The 19990-nt window shown below is 36.3% G+C and overlaps 1 protein-coding gene and 1 pseudogene across 3 annotated transcripts in view; both read right to left on the bottom strand.

The window, feature by feature from the left end:
• Positions 1 to 19990, bottom strand: part of PAWR (pro-apoptotic WT1 regulator) — a 136532-nt gene that overhangs the window by 56641 nt on the left and 59901 nt on the right. The window lies entirely within an intron of this gene.
• LOC109270551 (cytochrome c oxidase subunit 5A, mitochondrial-like) lies at positions 13861 to 15833 on the bottom strand (annotated as a pseudogene).

Here is a 19990-nt window from a genome sequence, read left to right as displayed (position 1 = left end):
AGAAATGACAGCTAAGTAATTGCTCAAAACAGATATAAACAATATATCTGATCAATAATTTAGAATAATAGTCATAAGATTAACAGCTAGGCTTTAAAAAGTAGAGACTCTATTGCTGCAGAGATCAAGGAACTAAGAGATAGTCACAATGAACTAAGAGATGTTGTAAATGAGGTACAAAATAAACTACATGCAATGACAGCAAGGATGGAGGAAGCAGAGGGGAGAATAAGTGAAAGAGAAGATAAAATTATGGAAAATGATGAAGCCCAGAAAAAGAGAGATAAAAAAAAATACTAGACCACGGGGAGAATTAGAGAGCTAAGTGATTCAATGAAACAATAATATCCGTATCATAAGAGTTCCAGAAGAAAAGGAGAGAGAGAAAGGTGCAGAAGGTTTACTTGAACAAATTATAGCTCAGAACTTCCATAATCTGGGGAAGGAAGCAGACATCCAAATCCAGGAGGCACAGAACACTCCCTTCAGATTCGACAAGATTAGGTCTTCACCATGGCTATGACAGTGAAACTGGCAAAATACAAAGATAAAGAGAATTATGAAAGCAGCTAGGGACAAATGGGCCTTAACATACAAGGGTAGACACATAAGGGTAGTTCCAGACCTGTCCAGTGAAAATTGGCAGGCCAGAAGACAGTGGCAGGAAATAGTGCTGAAGAGGAAAAATGTGCAGCCAAAAATCCTTTATCCAGCAAGGCTGTCATTCAGAACACAAGGAGAGAGAAGAGACTTTCCCAAACAAATGCTGAAGGAGTTCATGACCACTAAATCAGCCCTGCAAGAGATCCTAAGGGGGACTCTATGAGTGGAATGCTACAAAGACTACAAAGGACCAGAGACATCCCAAGCATGAAACCTACAGGTAACACAATGACACTAAATCCGTATCTTTCAATAACAACTCTGAATGTAAATGAGCTACATCTTCCAATCAAAAGACAAAGGGTGTCAGAATGGATAAAAAACAATATTCATCTATATGCTGTCTACAAGAACCTCATTTTAGACCTGAGGACACCTTCAGATTGAAAGTAGGGAGATGGAGAACCATCTATCATGCTACTGGAAGTCAAAGAAGGCTGGAGTAGCCATACTTATATCAGACAAACTAGATTTTAAACTAAAGGCTGTAACAAGAGATGAAGAAGGTCATTGTATCATAATTATGTGGTCTATCCATCAAGAAGAGCTAACCATGTTTATGCTCCCAACGTGGGGCTACCCAAGTATATAAATCAATTAACACAAACATAAGCAATCTTATTTATTGATAAAAATACAGTAATCGCAGGGGACTTTAGTACTCCACTTACAACAATGGACAGATCATCTAAACAGAAAATCAATAAAGACACAATGGCCTTAAATGATACACTGGACCAGAAGGACTTGACAGATATATTCACAACTTTTCATCCAAAAGCAGCAGAATACACATTCTTCACAAGTGCACCTAGACCATTCACCAAGATAGATCACATACTGGGTCACAAAACAGCCCTTAATAAATATGAAACAAATGAGATCATACCATGTGTATTTTCAGATCACAATGCTATGAACTTGAAAAAAATTGGAAAGAGAAAAAAATTGGAAAGCCTCCAAATGCATGCAGGTTAAAAAACATCCTACTAAAGAATGAATGGGTCAACCAGGCAATTAAAGAAGAAATTTAAAAATACATGAAGACAAATAAAAGTGAAAACATGACAGTTGAAACCCTTTGGGATGCAGCAAAGGCAGTCATAAGAGGAAAATACATTGCAAACCAGGCCTATCTCAAGAAACAAGAAAAATCCCAAACACAAAACCCAACCTCACACCTAAAGTAACTAGAAGCAAAACAGCAAACAAACCCAAAGCCAGCAGAAGAGAAATAATAAACATTATAGCAGAAATAAACAATATAGAATCAAAAACAACAACAACAACATGAGAACAGATCAATGAATCTAACAGCTGGTTTTTTGAAAAAATAAACAAAATTGATAAACCCCTAGCCAGACTTCTCACAATGTAGAAAAGAGAGAGAATCCAAATAGATAAAATCACGAAAGAGGAGATCTCAAACAACACCACAGAAATACACACAATTATTAGAGAATACTATAAAAAATTATATGCCAAAGAACTGTACAGCCTGGAAGAAATGGACAAATTCCTAGACGACCACACACTACCAACACTCAAAGGGGAAGAAATAGAAAATTTGACCAGACCCATAACCAGCAAATAAACTGAATGAGTTATCAAAAATCTCCCAACAAATAAAAGTCCTGGGCCACATGGCTTCCCAGGGGAATTCTACCAGACACATAAAACAGAGTTAATACATATCCTTCTCAAGATATTCCAAAAATAGAAACAGAAGGAAAGGTTCCATACTCATTCCATGAAGCCAGTATTACCTTGATTTCCCAAACCAGACAGAGAACCCACTAAAAAGGAGAATTACAGGCCAATATCTCTGATGAATATGGGTGCAAAAATTCTCAACAAGATATTAACAAATCAAATTCAACAGCACATAAAAAGAATTGTTGACCATGATCAATTGAAATTCATTCCTGGACTGCAGGGCTGGTTCAATATTCGCAAATCAAACAATGTCATACATCACATTAGTAGAAAAAAGGGTAAGAACCATATGATCCTGTCAATAGATGCTGAAAAAAAATCATTGGACAAAATACAGCACCCATTCTTAATAAAAACACTCAAGAAAGTCGGGATAGAAGGAATATACCTTAACATCAAAAAGGTCATATATAGAAAGTCAACAGCTAGTATCATCCTCAATGGGGAAAAACTGAGAGGATCCCCCCGAGATCAGGAACACAACAGGGATGTCCACTCTCACCACTGTTCTTTAACACAGGGTTAGAAGTTCTAGCCTCAACAATTAGACAACAGAATGAAATAAAGGCATCCAAACTGGCAGAGAAGAACTCAAACTTTCACGTTTTGCAGAAAACATGATACTCTACTTGGAAAACCCAAAAGACGCCACCAAAAAGCTGCTAGAACTGACACATGAATTCAGCAAAGTCACAGATACAAAACCAGATTGATACAGAAATCAGCTGCATTTCTATACACCGATAATGAAGCAACAGAAAGAGAAATTAAGAAATCAATCCCATTTACAACTGCACCAAGAACCATAAAATACCTAGGAATATACCTAACCAAAGATGTAAAACATAAGTATGCTGAAAAATATAGAAAAATTATGAAAGAAATTGAAGACGACACAAAGAAATGGAAAAACATTCCACGCTCATGGATTGGAAGAACAAATATTGTTAAAATGCCAATACAACCCAAATCAATCTACACATTCAAAGCAATCCCAATCAAAATTGCACCAGCATTCTTCTCAGAGCTAGAACAAACAATCCTAAAATTTGTCTGGAACTACAAAAGACCCTGAAGAACCAAAGTAATATTGAAAAAGAAAACCAAAGCTGGAGGCATCACAATCCCGGACTTCAAGCTGTATTACAAAGCTATAATCATCAAGACAATATGGTATTGGCACAAAAACAGATACAAAGACCAATGGAATGGAATAGAGAACCCAGAACTGGACTCACAAATACATAGCCAACTAATCTTTAACAAAGCAGGAAAGAATATCCACTGGAAAAAAGACAGTCTGTTTAGTAAATGGTGCTGGGAGAACTGAATCACAGCAACATGCAGAAGAATGAAACTGGACCACTTTCTTACAGCATACACAAAAAGAAACTCAAAATGGATGAAAGACCTAAATGTGACACAGGAAACCATCAAAACCCTACAGAAAACAGGCAACAATTTCTTTGACCTCAGCTGCAGCAGCTTCTTACTCAACACATCTCCAAAGGCAAGGGAAATAAAAGCGAAAAAGAACTATTGGAAACTCATGAGATAAAAAGCTTCTACACTGCAAAGGAAACAATCAACAAAACTAAAAGGCAACTGACAGAACGGGAGAAGATATTTGCAAATGACATATCAGACAAAATCTATAAAGAACTTACCTAACTCAACACACAAAAAACAAATAATCCAGTCAAGAAATGGGCAGAAGACATAAATTGACAGTTTTCCAAAGAAGACATCCAGATGGCCAACAGACATATGAAAAGATGCTCAACATCATTCATCATCAGGGAAACACAAATCAAAACCACACTGAGATACCACCTCACACCAGTCAGAGTGGCTAAAATTAACAACTCAGTAAACAACAGAAATGGTCAGGATGTGGAGAAATGGGAACCCTCTGGCGCTGTTGGTGGGAATGCAAAATGGTGTACCCAATCTGGAAAACAGTTTGAAGGTTCTTCAAAAGATTAAAAATAGAATTACCCTATGACCCAACAATAGTACTACTAAAAATTTATCCAAAGGATACAGGAGTGCTGATTCATAGGGGCACATGTACCCCAATGTTTACAGCAGTGCTTTCAACAATAGCCAAATTATGAAAAGAGCCCAAATGTCCATCAACTGATGAATGGATAAAGAAGATGTGGTTTAGGGGCACATGGGTGGCTCAGTCGGTTGGGTGTCTGTCTTCGGCTTAGGTCATGAACTCGCAGCCTGTGAGTTCCAGCCCTGCATCAGGCTCTGTGCTGATAGCTCAGAGCCTGGAACATGCTTCGGATTCTGTGTCCCCCTCTCTCTCAAAAATAAAGAAACACTTAAAAATAACTTAAAAAAAAAAAGATGTGATTTATGTATACAATGGAATACTATTTGGCAATGAGAAAGAATGAAATCCTGCCATTTGCAACAATGTGGATAGAACTGGAGGTATTATGCTAAGTGAAATAAGTCAGTCAGAGAAAGACCTATCATGTTTTCACTCATATGTTGAACTTGAGAAATGTAACAGAAGACCATGGGGGAAGGGAAGGGGGGAGAAAACAGTTTCAAACAGAGAGGGAGGCAAACCCATAAGAGACTCTTAAAGATAGAGAGGAATGTTGATGGGGGAGGGGGGCGGGGAAAGAGGAAAATGGGTGATGGGCATTGAGGAGGGCACTTGTTGGGATGAGCACTGGATGCTATATGTAAGTGATGATTCATGGGAATCTACTCCTGAAGCCAAGAACAAGCACAGTGTATACACTGTATGGTACCTAACTTGACAATAAATTATATTTAAAAAAAAAAATCTCTCTCTCTCTAGAAGTGCCTGGGTGGCTCAGTCGCTTAAGTATCCAACTTCACTCAGGTCATAATCTCGCGGTTCATGAGTTGGAGCCCCATATCGGGATGTGTGCTGACAGCTCAGAGTCTGAAGCCTGCTTCACATTCTGTGTCTCCCTCTCTGCCCCTTCCCCACTCACACTCTTTCTCTCTCTCTAAAATAAATGTCAAAAAAAATTTTTTGAAGATTCTCTAACAAACAAATAAAAGAAACTTATTTTGGGAACAGAACTTGTATACAGCTGTTCAAAGTGGAAATTAACAGGGGTCAAAAGTGGAGTAGACAACAATGTAGGCAATTTGATCCTATGAAAAATAATGTATCCTAGCAGGACAACAGAAACAACAAAAGAAATCTTGTAAAGGGTACCAAGGTTGAAGAAATTAGTCCTGATTAGAAAAATAATCTCTCTTAGAACTCTCTAAAAAACTTTTTCAGACCAATAGATAGTGTCATGTTTAATGACAAAATATCCACAAAATTTAAAAGCAAAAATCACACTTAAAACATTCATACTCATTCCACTATCAAGATAGCTGTTAACATCACTCTGGGAGTGCTATCTGATTAAACTAGGTAATAAACAATTTCAACTTTAGAAAGAAAGCAAAATCCCTTTACCTCAGATCATATAATTTCATTGAGATAATAACATAAAAATATTTTAGAATTATTAGAGCTTGTTACGATGGTTTTTATGTAAGTATGAAAAAACAGCTTCCCAAAGTAAAATCAATAGTCAGATTGTATAATTTTATAATAATAAGTATAAAAAACAATAACCTTTATGAAACAGAACTATAAAACTTTGCTGAGAAATATAAACTAAAACCTATTCTTAAATGGAGAAAAACCTAATATTGTGAAGATATCAATAATCTGTAAATCAATTTGTAAGTTGAATAAAAGTTCCAATCAATATCTTAAGGGAATTTATTTGGAAAGTAGAGTGGGTCATCTGGATAAATAAATACATAATGCATCCAGAAAACTTACTTTTCTGAAAAGAGTTATGACAGAACATTCACTTGTTAACATTAAAATGTATAAATCCACAATAATAACTGTACAATCGAGGCCCTTAGGAAAAAAGAATACAGTAAAAGAATTCTTCGATACTGAGACAAGAGATCAATCATTTAATGCAGAGTGCGGGCTGACAAGCAAAAGAATAAGATCTGGGAAAAATAAAGAGTGGTCTTATCTCTAGCCTTCTACTCTAGGAAAGCAAACATCACTCATTCTCCAGTACCTGGACTGCAAAAATACCTTACCATAAGATCGAATGTTAGTCACACAAAGCTAGAACTCTTATATCCTAGAGTAGCATAGATAGAAAGCAAAAGTTGAAGCAAGTAGCCATGAACTCCCTGGGCACAGGGATAATATTTTATTTCTCCTTGTTTTCATTTGCTGAGATCCAGTCTCTCGATACTGACCACCTTCCCTCCTTCCACTACATCAATAAATGTAGACTCCCTTGCTAGCAAATTAAAAAGAAGAAGAAAAAAATTCAGCAAATGTTAAATGAATGAATGAGTTAACAAGATGAGACAAATTAGGGGGATGGGCAATGGTACCCCAACTTAAAACTGAACATTCTTTCTCATGGCAATGCTGTCACCTACTGACCCGGGAACCTACTCATCACACATACTATCTCTGTGGAGAGTGTATGCATCTTACATTCTAGGCAGCTTTTAGAAAAGTGATTACTTGATGAATCACAACTTCCCTCCAAGGTTCTTCTAGCAACCAATACAGTTCTTTTGGCAACAAGCATCCTAAAAATTCTTTAAGCTATCTTACATAACTGGGATAAATACACCTGGAGGAACACTTTGCTAGAAATGGTGAGAAATAAGAATGAAAAGTAAAAAAGAACTGAGTTAATGGACCAAGGTGGGTTAAGACATTTTCTACTTCTATTTCTTGCAAACATTAGTATTTCTCAAAGTGCACAGCCAACTGATATCCTTAAGAGAGACAGAATTATGTTTTAAGATTTTTTAAGTATTCTCTACATCCAACATGGGGCTCAAACTCACAACCCCAAGATCAAGACTCACATGCTCCATCAACTGAGCCAGCCAGGCATCCTGACAGTTATTTTTTTTTTATCTGAAATGTCTTTTTTTCTTCTTTTTTATTGTTTTCTTAAATATAAATCCAAGTTAGTTAACATATAGTATAATAATGACTTCAGGAATAGAATTTAGTGATTCACTGCTTACATATAACACCCAGTGCTCATCCCAACAAGTGTCCTCCTTAACGGCCCTCAACCATTTAGCTCTTCCCCACCCAACACCCCTCCAGCAACCCTCAGTTTGTTCTTTGTATTCAAGAGTGTCTTATGGTTTGTCTCCTTTGTTTTTACATTGTTTTTGCTTCCCTTCCTTACGTTCATCTGTTTTTTATCTACAGTTTTCAGTGTATAGATTTTCACCTCTTTGGTTAGGTTTATTCCTAGGTATTTTATGGTTTTGAGTGCAATTGTAAATGGGATCGAGTCCTTGATTTCTCTTTCTGCTGCTTCATAACTGGTGTATAGAAATGCAATGAATTTCTGTGCATTTATTTTATATCCTGCGACATTGCTGAATTCATGTATCAGTTCTAGCAGTCTTTTGGATCTTCCACATACAGCATCACTTCATTTGTGAAGAGTGAAAGTTTGACTTCCTCCTTGCAGATCTGGATGACTTTTATTTCTTTGTGTTGTCTGATTGCTGAGGCTAGGACTTCCAACACTATGTTGGGTAACAGTGGTGAGAGTCAACATCCTTGTTGTATTCCTGACCTTAGGGGAAAGCACTCAGTTTTTCCCCATTGAGGATATTAGTGGCAGGTCTTTCATGATCTTGAGGTATGATGTTTCTATATCTACTTTCTTGAGGGTTTTTATCAAGAAAGGATGCTGTATTTTTTCAAACGCTTTTTCAGCATCTATTGAGAGGATCATGTGGTTCTTATCCTTCTTTTATAATGTGATGCATCACATTGATTGATTTGTAGATACTGAACAAGCCCTGTATCCCAAGAATAAATCCCACTTGATCATGGTGAATAATTCTTTTAATGTATTGTTGAATCTGGTTGGCTAGTATCTTGTTGAGAATTTTGCATTCATGTTCATCAGGGAAACTGCTGTGTAGTTCTCCTTTTTAGTTGGGTCTTTGTCTGGTTTTGGAATCAAAGTAATGCTGGCCTCACAGAATGAGTTTGGAAGTTTTCTCTCCATTTCTATTTTTTGGAATGGCTTCAAAAGAACAGGAGTTAACTCTTCTTTAAATGTTTGGTAGAATTCCCCTGGAAAGCCATCTGGCCCTGGACTCTTGTTTGTTGGGAGATTTTTGATTACTGATTCAATTTCTTTATTGGTTATGCATCTGTTCAAATCTTCTGTTTCTTCCTGTTTCAGTTTTAGTAGTTTATATGTTTCTAGAAATTTGTCCATTTCATTCAGATTGCCCAATTTGCTGGCATATAATTGCTCATAATATTCTCTTATTATTGTTAGCATTTCTGCAGTTTGGTTGTGCTCTCTCCTCTTTAATTCATGATTTTATTTATTTGGGCCCTTTTCCTTTTTCTTTTTGATCAGTCTCGCTAGGGGGTGTATCAATTTTGTTATTTTTTTCAAAGAACCAGCTCCTGATCATTGATCTGTTCTACTGGTTTTTTGATTTTGCTATCACTGATTTCTGCTCTAATCTTTATTATTTCCCTTTTTCTGCTGGTTTGGACTTTATTTTCTGTTTTTTCCAGCTCTTTTAGGTGTAAGGCTGGGTTGTGTATTTGAGACCTTTCTTCCTTCTTTAGGAAGGCCTGGATTGCTATTTTCTTCCCTCTTATGACTGCCTTTGCTGCATCTCAAATGCACGACAACAAGGATGGACAAAGCAGAGCAGTGAATCTGCGATATAGAAGACAAAATTTTGGATAATAATGAAGCAGAAAAAGAGGTAAACAAAGGCAATAAAATCACAATACAAGACTTAGAGAAATCAATGATTTATTAAAAAAGAATAACATCCAAATCATAGCAGTCCCAGAAGATGAAGAGAGAGAAGAAGGGCAGAAGGTTTATGTGAGCAAATTATAGTGGAAAACTTTCCTAATTTTGGGAAGGACACAGACATCAAAATCCAAGAAGCACAGAGAACTACCATTAGATTCAACAAAAACTGACCATCACCAAGCACATCATAATCAAATTCATAAAATACACAGACAAGGAAAGAATTATGAAAGCAGCAAAGGAAAAAAAAAGTCCCTAACCTATAAGGGAAGTCAGATCTGGTTTGCAGCAGACCTATCCACAGAAACTTGGCAGGCCAGAAAGGAGTGGAAGGATATATACAATGTGTTGAACTGGAAAAATATGCAGCCAAGAATTATTCATTCAGCAAGGCTGTCATTCAAAACAGAAGGAGAAAGAGGTTCCCAAACAAAAACTAAAGGAGTTCGTGACCATTAAACCAGCCCCACAAGAAGTTCTAAGAGGGACCCTTTGAGTGGAGGAAACACAAAACAAAACAAAAAAGACCAAAAGAAACAAAGACTAGAAAGGACCAGAGAATATCACCAGAAACACCAATTTTACAGGCAACACAATGCCACTAAGTTTATATCTTTCAGTACTCACTCTAAATGTCAATGGATTAAATGCTCCAATCAAAAGACATAGGGTATCAGAATGTATAATAAAACAGGATCCATCTATATGCTGGTTACTAGAGACCCATTTTAGACCTAAAGACACCTGCAGATTGAAAGTAAGGGGAGGAAGAACTGTCTACCATGCTAGTGGTTGCCAAAAGAAAGCTGTAGTAGCCATACTCCTATCAGACAAACTAAATTTTAAAATAAAGACTGTAACAAGAGATAAAGAAGGGCATTACATCATAATTAAGGGGTTTATCCACCAAGATCTAACAACTGTAAATATTTATGCCCCCAATGTGAAAGCACCCAAATATATAAATCAATTAATCACAAACATAAAAGAAACTCATTGATAATAATACCATAATAGTAGGGGACCTTCAACACCCCACTTACAACAATGGACAGATCATGTAAGCAGAAAACCAACAAGGAAACAATGGCTTTGAATGACACACTGGACCGGATGAACTTAATAGGTATGTTCAGAACATTTCATCCTAATGTAGCAGAATACACATGTAACATTCATTATCTAGAATAGATCGCAGACTGTGACACAAATCAGACCTCAACAAGATCAAGATCATACCCTGCATATTTTCAGACCACAACACTATGAAACTCGAAATTAACCACAAGAAAAAATTCAGGAAGACCATGAATATTTGGAGATTAAAGAACATCCTAAAAGAACGGGTTAACCAATAAATTAAGGAGGAAATTAAAATGTACATGGAAGACAATGAATATGAAAACACAACAGCCCAACAGTTACATAAAAAATTTTTTTTAAGTTTACTTATTTTTGAGAGAGAGAGAGAGAGAGAGAGAGAGAGGGGGGAAGAGAGAAAGAACAAGCAGAGGAGGGACAGAGAAAGGGAGAAAGAGAATCTCAAAGAGGCTCTGCACTGTCAGTGCAGAACCCATGCAGGGCTCAAGCTCACAAATTGCGAGATCAGGACATGAGCCGAAATCAACAGTCAGACACTTAACCAAATAGGCTGCCCAGGCACCCCTCCCCCCCAACAGTAATTTTTAAATAAGTACTAGCAAAAGAGAACCAAAAAGAACCGTAAACATTTTTTAAAGTTTCTTTCTACTAAGTATAAGCTTTTTATCTGAGAGAAAAAGAGAAGAAGAAAAAGACACTGATTTTATATTTATACCAATACTGTGGAACTGAATTCCTTATCTCTCTTCCCAGCTCTCATTTCTAGATGAATGTAATCATGTAAACATTACTCTCTCCTTTTACACAGATTACAGAAGAGAAATGCATTAGAACTAGGTTAACAATTATTTTAAATTGAAACCAAAAAAGTCAAATTTTATGAAATGACAGTTTGAAACACAAATAATAAGCATCACTGATTGTCACCAAGTTCTTTGCTTTTCCAAAAGCTGCATTTTATAGCACTAATATTTCAGCAAGTAAAACCCCTGAACAAAACAAAGATATGATTTTCATTCCTAACAACACATTACTAACTTTAAAATTCTATATATGTCCTAAAAAATTATTCAGATTATTGCTACAAATCTGACAAAAGTAACCAAGTAAAAAGGAAATCAGGATTTTTTTTATTGTTTATATTTTAGAGAGAAAGGAAGAGAGTACGTGCAAGTGTGCACATGGGTGAGGGGCAGAAAGAGAGGGAGACAGAGAATCCTAAGCAGACTCTGTACTTTAATCAGAATGATTAAAATTAAAGACTGATAATATCAAGCATTACTGAGGATTTCAAACATCCTAGGAATAGGAATAGGAATATTTCCTATATCACTGGTAAAAATTAAACACAGAAAACAGTTTGACAATTTCTTATAAACTTAAACATACATTTACCATATGACCCAGCAATTCTAGTTATTTACCAAGAGGAATAAAAACATGTTCGCTCAAAACGTGCACAAAAACTTGTATGAAAAAAAAAATCAACTTTTTTCATAATAGCCAAAAATTACAAATAGTTCAAAAGTCTACCAACTAGTAAACAGATAAAGAGTAGTATAGCCACATAGCAGAAAACTAACTCAGTAACAAAATGAATGAAATCTCAAAAGCATGATGCTAAGTGAAAGATACCAGAAAATGAAGACTATATACTGTATGATTCCATCTATATAAAATTCCAGAGAAAGCAAAATCATAATGACAGAAAACAGATCAGTGGATGCCAGGAGCTGGGTGTGAGAAGAAGGAGCTGATGAGAAAGGGGCAGAAGGAGTGATGGAAATGTTCTATATGATTCTCATGATGGTTTACTCAGATTTGTACATTTGTCAAAATTCATCAAATTGTATTCTTAAAACAGTAGCATATTATTATATATAAATGACAAATAAATATAACATTAAAAACATAGTGAAGATATTGAACAAATGAAATGAGTTTAAAAAACAAAGACTGAACCTTTTATCTGATTAAGCTTCTAGATCCAACTACTAATTACAGAAAATAGAGGGGGGACATAAACTCTCATCAGATAACCACCATGGAGATGCAATCATGAAATCCAAACTATAGGAAACTCTAAGCAGGAGTCATAAAACTGTGAAAAAATAAGGCAATATTTTAGTCTTCTAGGGCTACATAAGATCTGTTACTTTTATTTTTTTTTAACAATCCTTTAAAAACACAAAACCATTCTTAGCTCTCCATCATACAGAAACAAGCCTCTACTGATCTCTGCTATAAAAACCAAACAGCCAGTCTCTACAACTAATAAACTGCCAGGAGAAGGGAAAAGAGAAAACAAAGGAGAAGAGACCAATAAATTTGAAACTCAAAGGACATATGAACTAATACCAATATACCGACCTACTCTATGTCCTTATTAAAGGAAACTTTTTAAAATTATCATTTAAGAGACTGTTTGAACAATGCACATATGGTAAAAGTAAGTCTCAGGAGTTTCATGAGATTAAGGATCTATTTTCAACCTTTTTAGGTGCAGTGATATTTTTTGTTTAAAAAAAAAAAAAAAGATTCCAGGGGACCTGGGTGGCTCAGTGGGTTAAGTGTCTGACTCTTGGTTTCAGCTCAGGTCCTGATCTATCTCACAGTTCAAGGCCCCTCATCCCCCATCAGGCTCTGCACTGACAACATGAAGCCTGCTTGGGATTCTCTCTCTCTCTGCTCCTTCCTCCCTCCCTGTCTCTCTCTCTCAAAATAAACAAATTAAACTTAAATTTAAAAAGAAAATTACAGGGCGCCTGGGTGGCTCAGTCGGTTAAGCGGCCGACTTCGGCTCAGGTCATGATCTCACAGTCCGTGAGTTCGAGCCCCATGTCGGGCTCTGTGCTGACAGCTCAGAGCCTGGAGCCTGTTTCGGATTCTGTGTCTCCCTCTCTCTGACCCTCCCCCATTCATGCTCTGTCTCAAAAACAAATAAACGTTAAAAAAAAAAATTTTTTTTTTTAAAGAAAATTACAAGATAGGAACTCAGAATTTGGAATCATAAAGACCTAGATTCAAATCCCAGGTCTGTCACTTAAAATAGTAATAGTTTCTACTATTGACTATTTTCTAGGTGTGCAGGGCACTGTTAAGCACTAACATGTAATATTTCATAAATTCTCACAAAAACCTTAGGAAGGTGTGTACTATTTTACAGAAGAGGAATGTGAGGATCAGAATTACATAACAGGCTTAAAAACACAAAGTTGTTGAGGGGTCAGTTGGAACTCTGACCAAGAATAACCTATTCATCAGTCATAAAATTCACTTAGCACCTCACAACCAGAATTTTCGTTAAGAAAAAGAACAGAACAGAAAATATCAGAGAACACGTTTTTAATGAAGCTTTTGTTTCAGACTGTCTATGAATACACTGGCTCACTTAGTGTAAGTATATAGTACAGAATTAGAGGTGCAGGGAAAAAAGAGCGGTTATGAGTTGATGATAGCCGTAGCTGGATGACAGCTGTAGAAGCATTTATCTACCCTGTAGTTTTGTGCGTGTGTGTGTGTTAATTTTTAATTTTAAAGGGACTTTCTGGAGGAATTCTATCAGGTCGCATTCCCACATCTACCTCAGTCACTGAAACAGACCAAGCTTCCCCCAGGTCTCATCCAGCACTGTACAGACTCTCATTTCCATCTTGCTTTGTACATTCCGTAATCTAAGTCAATCATGTATTCCTCCTCTCCTTCCTAATTCATTACACTGTATCCTCTGAATTCCTGTAGATTCATGAACTGCTCTCCTCAGCTGCAGAATGAAATCTAGCTGGCTCTCAGTAAAAGCCCTTCCCCCTACAGCTGTCTCAACTTAAAGCTATTTGTTTTTTAATTTCTCTCATACCTTCAGTCTTGGTGGTAGGGTTAGTGCTTTCTCTGACCACCATTCTGGAGCAATTCTCTCCTTTGACCATGAAGCTCTATCTAGCCAAGTGATTCTCATTTAGTCAATATCACTCCCTACAAGGCCTGGAATTTTGTGAAGGCATTTTTGGTCGTATTGATGACTAAGGGAAGCTACTGGTTTATGGATCAGGAGCATGGAATGAATATCTTGCAATGTGAAAAGTTAGTCCAAGAAAAAACTGACCTACATCCCATTCAACTGCAGAATGTAATACTGAACAGTCATGAAGGTGAAAAATCTATAATGATCTAGGATTAAACATATTTTACCTCTAAAAAGCAATGGGGGGGGGGGTATGCCAGGTTTTAAAATATACATAGATTTTTCCAGGAAAACAACTATACCTTGTAAATGGTATTTTGTTAGTAACCTTATGAAAAAATTGCTTGACATTTCAGAAAATATCACTAACAGCAAAACTATTCATGCTACTTGAGTCATTAATAAAGCACACTTTTATCAGTCCAAAAGAAAGTTTGAAAGCCACAGTACTGTTTTTATAGCTCTAAGTCTCTGCTTGAGGCAATAGACTGCACTATCACAATAGCAGCATTACAACAAGGTATCACACTTTTATAACAAAATATGGCATATACAGAATGTATTCAATGTTTGCTGAACTAAATGGGTGCACAGTGGAAAGACAAGACTAGACTGAACCAAATTACAAAAGACACTGAGACTAAAAAATTGAGGCTTAAAGTCTAAAATACAAAGTGACCCGCCAATCATCATTTAATTTCTTAAACAAATGAGAGGCATACTAGTTTTGAAAGACTAACCTTAGAGTGATATATATGCAAATAAACCTGAGCTGGGAATCTTAAGGCAGTAATTTCCCACTACTAAAATTTGTTACCACAGATCAAAGGTTTTTTGGTTTTCGTTTTTTTTTTTTTCCTTCGGTTCAAAGTCTTCCCTTTTATTAAAGTCCAAGTTACCACTACATGGTTTGGTATTCAGTAAAGGAAAACGTGTTCAAATAAGGTAAAACTTTATCATCAGTATCTCCAGGTGATTGTTTACACTCTAGTAGCATCGTGAGCATTGCTGAGAAGCCCATCCATGAGGTTTACACTTTGCCTAATTCCTCTGGAGTGGACATTCCCAGTTCATTTAAAGTTAGCCTAAGTTTCTGGATGACACAGAGGTAGTTTTCCTTATGAGGTCCTGCTTTGTCCTTAACAATCTGCAGGATGCAAACTGCAATAGCAAAAATTTAACCACCTGCATGTCAGCAAAGCAGCATCAGTGACTTTGGGTTCTGGAACCAGATCACAGCCAACAAGCATGTTCATCCCTTTACACAATTTCCAGGCATCAATATCCGGCTTGATGAAGTATGTCACCCAGCAAGCATCACACTCCTTATCTGTCCCCTGTGACCCATGGGAGTAGCAGCTAAGGCAGCAAGGCCAGAGGACCAGGGGGCTCAGGGGCCCAGGGGCCCAGGGCAGGGTACAGGAGGCCTCCAGGGCTGGGAAGGGCAGCTACAGCTGCTGCTACCATGCAGGAGCAGAGAACAGCACTGACCCTGATGATGACAGCATACAGTCCAAGCCAAAAGTTTTTAATATATCAAAAATTTAGTAAAAAAAAAAATTATTTTAATTTATAAAGGGGCGCCTGGGTGGCCTAGTCAGTTGAGCATCCGACTTTGGCTCAGGTCTTGATCTTGAGGTTCATGGGTTCGAGCCCTACATCAGGCTCTGTGCTGACAGTTCGGAGCCTGGAGCCTGCTTCACATTCTGTGTCTCCCTCTCTCTCTGCCCCTCCCCCACTTGCCCTCTGTGTCTCTCTCAAAAGTAAACATTAGAAGAATTTTTTAATAAAATAAAAATTTAGTAAGTTGATAGAGTGAAATAACTAAAACGGATCCATTTCATGGATTAATAAAAATTTTATTAATGTATTTTTAAATGCTTCCAATATATGGAAAACAGCATATTCCAAAGAACTTTTTACTTACATTAATAGAAATCCTTGGACAGTCGGTAGGATATACCTAAGCACAACAGATAATCATCATTCACAACTATTATTTACCTAGAACTATGCATACCAAAGCAAAATACAATTAAAATTTTTTCTGATTCAAACATATTAAAATTTGTTAAAATTAATTTTTGATAAAGTTAATGCTTAAGCCAAATTTTCAGACTTTGATATTTTGACAGAATAAATTGTGTGGTATACTATCTAGTTCTTGGAAGAGTTCAGCTGCATACTGCTTCACATTCCTTTCTTTTTTTTCACATCTGTTCTCTTTCAAAAGCGATGAGTCTTACAAAGAATGAAACAATTCATTTCCAAATAACACTGAATAGTTCACAAAATCCATTAAAAAATGCTAGTTCCTTTAATTTTCAGAATCCCTCCCCCCAAATTTTACTATTCTCTTCTATCCAAATGCTGAAGTGTATATAACATATGCTCATCTAATCTTAATATGAAGAATCTACATAAATTCCTTAGGTGTTCTGGTTTTTCAATGAATTTTTGCTAAGTATAAATACTTCTCTATAAAGCTCTAACACTAGGGAATAGGGCAACATTCTCTTCATATGAATTAGAATGAGAAAAAAAATACAACAGAACTAAAATGAAATGTAAATTTTAAACAGCCAAGTAAATTTAACTATATGCATTACAATAAATCATACAAATGTGGCTCTAAAAGCATTCCAATTGTCCTCTGCATTTAAAAGAAAATCAAGTAAGGGGCACCTGGGTGGCTCAGTAGGTTAAGCACTGGACTTCTGATTTCGGCTCAGGTCATGATCTCCAAGTTCCGTGGGTTCAAGCCCCACATCAGGCTCTATGCTGACAGTGCAGCACCTGCTTGGGATTCTGTCTCCCTCTCTCTCTGCCCTTCCCCTGCTCATGGTCTCTGTCTGTCTGTCTCTCTCTCTCAAAAATAAATAATTAAACTTAAAAAAAAATCTTATAAAAGAAAATCAGGTAGGCAATCCTAGCATAGCTCTTAGGGAAAAGAAAGAAAAGCTATATAACTCCATGAGAATGAAAAAAGTTTCTACTTAGCATCACACAATTATAAACCATGAATATGGATAAGTGCTGTAGGTTTCAAGATGAAAGTTACTATATCCATGAAAGGCATTAGGAAAGTTGAGATTTTCTTCAATAAGACCATGTCAATCCTATCAGTACTGCTGCTGCTTTATCTGCCTCCCTCTCTGGTAAAACCCCTTTTCATCCTCCATTAGTCCTTTACCTAGCCAATACCAGTTTGTCATCACTCAACATCTGCCTAGCTACTCCTTACCTTCACTCCCTGCTCCTAAGCCAAGAGGTTTATTTTGAAATGGTCAAACAAAAGAAACTTCCCAACATAACAGAAAGAAAACTGAAATGAGATCAAATTAATAAGCATCTCTACATGAAAAGAACTGAGCAAAATGAACAAATGATCTCTCCTCTCATCAGGTGACTGAAAAAGCGACACAGATCTATAACCAATGATTAAAAACTGCTGCTGCTACTACAACTACACACAGCCCTAGCCAGAACGCATGGGAAATAAATGGAGTAAATTGAAATGTGTGAAATTTCCAAAACTAATTGTTAAACAATAATTCGATAACTGAATTAGTTACGTTTTCTAACAACTTGATAACATCTAATAGAAGTGTTCTGACTTCATGGATTTCAGAGCTCAGTTTACAAAAAAGTTAGCATTTTAAACAAAAAAGAAATCTTATTTGTAAAGAATCTGAGAATGTAACACTCCAGAAACAGGAAATGCAATCAGATTTTCATTCTGACACAGTTTTAAAGCACCTTCCCCACCATTAAAATCTACACCAATACTATCACATATTGCTCAGCCAGTCTGATCCAACCACACTATCTGGTGCTGGTATCACATCAGACCTCAGGGCTAAGCAGTGTTAAATTCTCTAAACAGCAATATTCATGATTAGAGAGACAGCAATCTCACTTTCAGCCATTTCAACTAATATCAATAATTTTTTTAACATTTATTCATTTTTGAGAGACAGAAAGAGCACAAGTGGGGAAAGGGCAGGGAGACAGGGAGACACAGAATCCGAAGCAGGCTCCAGGCTCCGAGCTGTCAGCATGGAGCCCAACGCCAGGTTCAAACTCACAGACTGTGAGATCATGACCTGAGCTGAAGTCAGATGCCCAACTGACTGAGCCACCCAGGCGCCCCTCAACTAATATTAACAATTTTAAAACTGTAGTTGAGTACTTTTATTTAAACAGAAAATTACATCTTTCCTAATTACAAAATTACTTAATATACATTACCAAAACACTTTTAAAATAGAAAAAAGAAGGAAGCATAAAAAAATCATCCTTAATCTTAACTGTTACCGTTTTGATACAAATTCTTCTACTAGAACTTTTTTTTAAAATCCAGGTAATTATAGGCATAGTGCTGATACTTAATTGTGCCATCTCTTCATTTGCAACAAAAATTTTAGTAGCTGCACATTATGATATGACATGAATACAGCATGATCTGTTTAAGCATATATGATTGTGGGTCATATAAGCTAAATAAATTCTAGTGTACATCATATAAATTCTAGTGTACATCTCTAACTTTCATGGCTTTTTAAACACGCTGCCAAATCTTCTGCCAAGAAGGCTGTCTTATCCTTATATTTTTAACTCTTTCCAAGCATAGTAGGCAATTAATGGTTTGACTGAACCCTAGTCAGAAGAATGAACATGTTATCTTTATTGACTTTATATATTTCCTTATGTATCTTTATTTTCCTCACTGATCTCCTCTTTCAATTAAAAAAATTTTTTTAATGTTTATTTATTTTTGAGAGAGAGAGAGAGAGAGAGAGAGAGAGAGTGAGTATGAGTGGGGAAGGGGCAGAGAGAGGGAAACACAGAATCCAAAGCAGATTCTAGGTTCTGAGCTGTCAGCAGAGAACCCAACATGGGGCTCGAACTCACAAACCATGACATCATGACCTGAGCCGAAGTGGGCTGCTCAACTGACTGAACCACCCAGGCACCCCTCCTCTTCTAATTTTTATATTAGTTCATTCATTTCCCTAGTATTTCTAAAAACTCTTCATATAATAAGATGGTAACCTTTGTCTATCATATAGTCAGGTTTTTTTCTAGCTCACCTTTTAATTCTGTTTAAGTTTTCCTTTTGAAATTTTCTCCCTGTGTTTTTTTTTTTTTTTTAATTTTTTTTTTAACACTTATTTATTTTTGAGACAGAGAGAGACAGAGCATGAACGGGTCTCCCTGTGCTTTTATGTTAAGAAAATGTTTTCCCATTCTGAAAACACATACACTTTCTAATTCTTGCAATCTCAGTATTAACTTCTGAACTCATCTCACATTTAATTTGTCATATAGTGAGGCTGGAGACATTTTTTTTTTATGTAATAAGCAAATGTTATAGCCATACACATGGAATAATCCAGAACTGTAACAATGGCAATGGGTTGTATGAGTAATGGCTCCCGGAGGAATTTAGCAATGCCCTCCAAATTTCATACTCAGAGGCTCTAAACAACCCATCTCCTCACCATGGATTCAAAAAGCTACCTTTGTTTCAAACTTTTATATATGGGTATGTTTTTAACTTTCTATTATGTTCCACTGATCTATGTTAATATCCAAATGATATTACTTTTATCATTATAAGTTAATAGCATCTAATAATATCTAGCAGATCTCTTTATTATTATTCACTTTTAAAACT

This window comes from Panthera pardus, unplaced genomic scaffold, assembly GCF_024362965.1.
Source record: "Panthera pardus isolate Hobbes unplaced genomic scaffold, ASM2436296v1 HiC_scaffold_6, whole genome shotgun sequence".
In the NCBI taxonomy this organism is placed as follows: domain Eukaryota; kingdom Metazoa; phylum Chordata; class Mammalia; order Carnivora; family Felidae; genus Panthera; species Panthera pardus.
The sequence above is the reverse complement of the archived record's forward strand: the minus strand, read 5'-3'. Positions and strand labels throughout refer to the sequence as shown.